The sequence below is a fragment of the Myotis davidii genome, unplaced genomic scaffold (genome assembly GCF_000327345.1).
Source record: "Myotis davidii unplaced genomic scaffold, ASM32734v1 scaffold97, whole genome shotgun sequence".
Lineage (NCBI taxonomy): Eukaryota > Metazoa > Chordata > Mammalia > Chiroptera > Vespertilionidae > Myotis > Myotis davidii.
Window position 1 is genome coordinate 5,024,080 of NW_006289392.1, and position 4,300 is coordinate 5,028,379.

The 4,300-nt window shown below is 60.5% G+C and overlaps 1 long non-coding RNA gene across 2 annotated transcripts in view; it reads left to right on the forward strand.

Moving 5' to 3' along the window:
- LOC107182766 overlaps nt 1-1,593 on the forward strand; it is a 2,477-nt gene extending 884 nt beyond the window's left edge. For both annotated transcript variants that reach the window (XR_001513497.1, XR_001513496.1), the window contains exon 2: nt 1,164-1,593. This is a non-coding gene — a long non-coding RNA (uncharacterized LOC107182766). The remainder of the gene's footprint in view (nt 1-1,163) is intronic.
- The last annotated feature ends 2,707 nt before the right edge of the window (nt 1,594-4,300 follow it).

The window sequence follows — 4,300 nt, forward strand, 5'->3', positions numbered from 1 at the left end:
CATGAGAGTCAGAGCACTGCACACCCGGGCAGGGGTGGGAGGGGGGAGAGGGGAGCGGCTCCGGCCTGGGAGGGTGGACAGTGGGGCGTGCCACTGTTTCATTTCTCCCAGGGGTGCAGGTGTCCACCCCAGCGCTCCGATGGCAGCTGGGGTGCCGGTGAGGTGCAGACATTGAGTCACGGAGCACAGGGGTGTGGCTGGTCGCCCCCCGCTCCCTGCCCCCTGGTTTCCTATCCTTTCTCAGCCTCTGGGTGCCTCTGGGTGCCCCCCAGGTCACACTGAACCAGACCAGAGCTCCTGCAATGCAGGCTGCCCACTTCAGGCACCCCAGCCTTTGCCCCCTCCAGCACCCTCCCTCTCACAGCCACCACCCACAGTCATGAATTCCCACCTGCCCCTGCCACCTTGGGAACATGGCTTCCGCCTCCACTCCCTCCAGCTCCTGTGGGCCAGCCCCTGGGGAACGGGGGATGCCGGGGCTCCACCCACATCCCAGGCCCCGCTAGCAGCCCGGGTCCATTCTGGCCGCCTTCTGCTCAGTTCCTGTCCGAGGAGGCCCAGGCCTGGGGTGCGGAGCCCAAGGTCAGGGCCAGGATGGGGAGCTGGGAAAGACCTTGTCTCTGCTCGCACGCACCTTACTGCCCCCAGCCGCAGCGCCTGGGCCCCCAGGACATTGTGCAGATGGCCCTGTGGGCCCACAGGCCCCGACACACCCTCCTCCCTGGTATTGGCGGGAGGCACTCCCGGTGGGTCTGCGAGGAGATGCCAGTTTTTCCCAGGGATGTGATCCCGGCGTCGGCAGGACCGTTCTTTGGTGTGAGGACTAATCTAACCTCCTCCGCCCACTTACAGGTGCCAGCAGGTAACCCGGGGCCTCGGGCCACCAGGAGCCCCCAACAGTCTCCCTGCCTCCACTGAAAGCCACCCACCAAGTGTCATTACAGGAGCCTCAAGCATCAGGGCCCAGGTTCCTGACAACAAACACTGAAATAGTCCCCAGGGGAGACCTGGGAAGGCAGAAGGCAGGGATAGAGGGGGAGACAAGGAGCAAGGGTGAGAGGGGGAAAGTGAGGAGGGGGGAAAGGGGAGGAGGATGTGTGTTATGGGAGGCGGGAGCATGTGTGTTAAGGGAGGAGAGAGGATGTGTGTTATCGAGGAGGGAGGTGTGTGTTATGGGCGGAGGGAGGATGTGTGGTATGGGAGGAGGGAGCGTGTGTGTTAGGGGAGGAGGGAGCATGAGTGTAATACAGAGGAGGGAGGATGTGGGTTATGGGAGGAGGGACGATGTGTGTTATGGGCGGAGGGAGGATGTGTGGTATGGGAGGAGGGAGCGTGTGTGTTAGGGGAGGAGGGAGCATGAGTGTAATACAGAGGAGGGAGGATGTGGGTTATGGGAGGAGGGACGATGTGTGTTATGGGCGGAGGGAGGATGTGTGGTATGGGAGGAGGGAGCGTGTGTGTTAGGGGAGGAGGGAGCATGAGTGTAATACAGAGGAGGGAGGATGTGGGTTATGGGAGGAGGGACGATGTGTGTTATGGGCGGAGGGAGGATGTGTGGTATGGGAGGAGGGAGCATGTGTGTTATGGGAGGGGGCAGCATGTGTGTAATACAGAGGAGGGAGGATGTGTGTTATGGGAGGAGGGAGGATGTGTGTTATGGGAGGAGGGACGATGTGTGTTATGGGAGGAGGGACGATGTGTGTTATGGGAGGAGGGACGATGTGTGTTATGGGAGGAGGGACGATGTGTGTTATGGGAGGAGGGACGATGTGTGTTATGGGAGGAGGGACGATGTGTGTTATGGGAGGAGGGACGATGTGTGTTATGGGAGGAGGGACGATGTGTGTTATGGGAGGAGGGACGATGTGTGTTATGGGAGGAGGGACGATGTGTGTTATGGGAGGAGGGACGATGTGTGTTATGGGAGGAGGGACGATGTGTGTTATGGGAGGAGGGACGATGTGTGTTATGGGAGGAGGGACGATGTGTGTTATGGGAGGAGGGACGATGTGTGTTATGGGAGGAGGGACGATGTGTGTTATGGGAGGAGGGACGATGTGTGTTATGGGAGGAGGGACGATGTGTGTTATGGGAGGAGGGACGATGTGTGTTATGGGAGGAGGGACGATGTGTGTTATGGGAGGAGGGACGATGTGTGTTATGGGAGGAGGGACGATGTGTGTTATGGGAGGAGGGACGATGTGTGTTATGGGAGGAGGGACGATGTGTGTTATGGGAGGAGGGACGATGTGTGTTATGGGAGGAGGGACGATGTGTGTTATGGGAGGAGGGACGATGTGTGTTATGGGAGGAGGGACGATGTGTGTTATGGGAGGAGGGACGATGTGTGTTATGGGAGGAGGGACGATGTGTGTTATGGGAGGAGGGACGATGTGTGTTATGGGAGGAGGGACGATGTGTGTTATGGGAGGAGGGACGATGTGTGTTATGGGAGGAGGGACGATGTGTGTTATGGGAGGAGGGACGATGTGTGTTATGGGAGGAGGGACGATGTGTGTTATGGGAGGAGGGACGATGTGTGTTATGGGAGGAGGGACGATGTGTGTTATGGGAGGAGGGACGATGTGTGTTATGGGAGGAGGGACGATGTGTGTTATGGGAGGAGGGACGATGTGTGTTATGGGAGGAGGGACGATGTGTGTTATGGGAGGAGGGACGATGTGTGTTATGGGAGGAGGGACGATGTGTGTTATGGGAGGAGGGACGATGTGTGTTATGGGAGGAGGGACGATGTGTGTTATGGGAGGAGGGACGATGTGTGTTATGGGAGGAGGGACGATGTGTGTTATGGGAGGAGGGACGATGTGTGTTATGGGAGGAGGGACGATGTGTGTTATGGGAGGAGGGACGATGTGTGTTATGGGAGGAGGGACGATGTGTGTTATGGGAGGAGGGACGATGTGTGTTATGGGAGGAGGGACGATGTGTGTTATGGGAGGAGGGACGATGTGTGTTATGGGAGGAGGGACGATGTGTGTTATGGGAGGAGGGACGATGTGTGTTATGGGAGGAGGGACGATGTGTGTTATGGGAGGAGGGAGGATGTGTGTTATGGGAGAAGGAGGATGTGTGTTATCGAGGAGGGAGGTGTGTGTTGTAGGGACGGGACACAGAGAGGGGACAGGACAATCTTGAACATCCCACCAGGTGTAATGCTGGCTCCTCAGTCACTTTCCAAGTCCGAAGGACTTTTACACACAACTCGCCAAGCCTCACAAAAGTCAGTGAGGTAGGGAGGCATCAGGCCGCCCATTGGGTAGATGGGGAAGCTGAGTCAGAGACGTGCTGGCTGGGTGTGAGTTAGCAGCAGAGGCAGCGAGGGGCACCCCCTCCTGACCAGGGCCTGGGCCTCGTTGGCAGCCTGTCCTCAGGAGGGGCCGGCCCTCCGGCCACAGGCACTGGCGGGAGCGGCTGCAGGAAGGCAGTATGGTTTCCCGAGTGCCTGGTGGCTCTGCTCTGTCTGCTGCCAATGCCAGGAACCCGGGGGTGAGTTATGGGAGCAGGACAGAAGGGACAGCAACAGCTGGCGGGGACCCTGAGCTCATGGGGGGGCAGGGCGAGGGACAGCCCATAGTGCCGCTGCCCCCCAGTTTCCTCCCCACCCCCCTCCTGCCCTGTCTCCGCCCTGAGGAAGCTGCTGCTGCCTCTGAAGAAGAGGCTCCAGCCTCCCCTCCCCCCAGGGCCCAGGAGCACATCTCAGGGGTTCTGAGAGCCAGGCAGTGGGCAGTGGGCGCAGACGTGACCTCCAAATGCCACCTCCTGCCACCTGACTTCTGCCCCCACCCGGGGACAGCACCTGGGGCCACTCCCGCACCTCCACATCCTAGCCAGGGACCCCCGGGAGTCTGGGAGCCCTCTCTGTGACTCAGCCATTTCCCACGGGGCCACAGTGACACGCCCCTGCCCCACCCCTACAGGGGGGGCGGGGGGGTCACGGGAGCCGTCAGCAGTGCCACAGGAGACAGGTGGCATGAGGGGGAGGGAGTGCTGGACCTGGAGCTAAGGCACAGTCTAGCCCCATACACGGGGTGCAGCAGTTCTGGAAAAGCAAAGGAAAACCGGCACCCTCTCTCCGCCCACCGGGACGGGCGGGCGAGGCCCAGCTGAGCAGGAAGCAGCCAGAACCCCAGGTGGGCGCTCTCACCGAAGGAAGGGGGCCTGAGGCGGAGGCCAGCGGGTAGGGGGGGCTGCCCACACACAACCCTGAGTCAGGGGAGCAGGTGTGGGGCACCGAGGCACCCACAGCAGAGGGGGCAGCGCCCAAGCAGGAAGGGCTGGC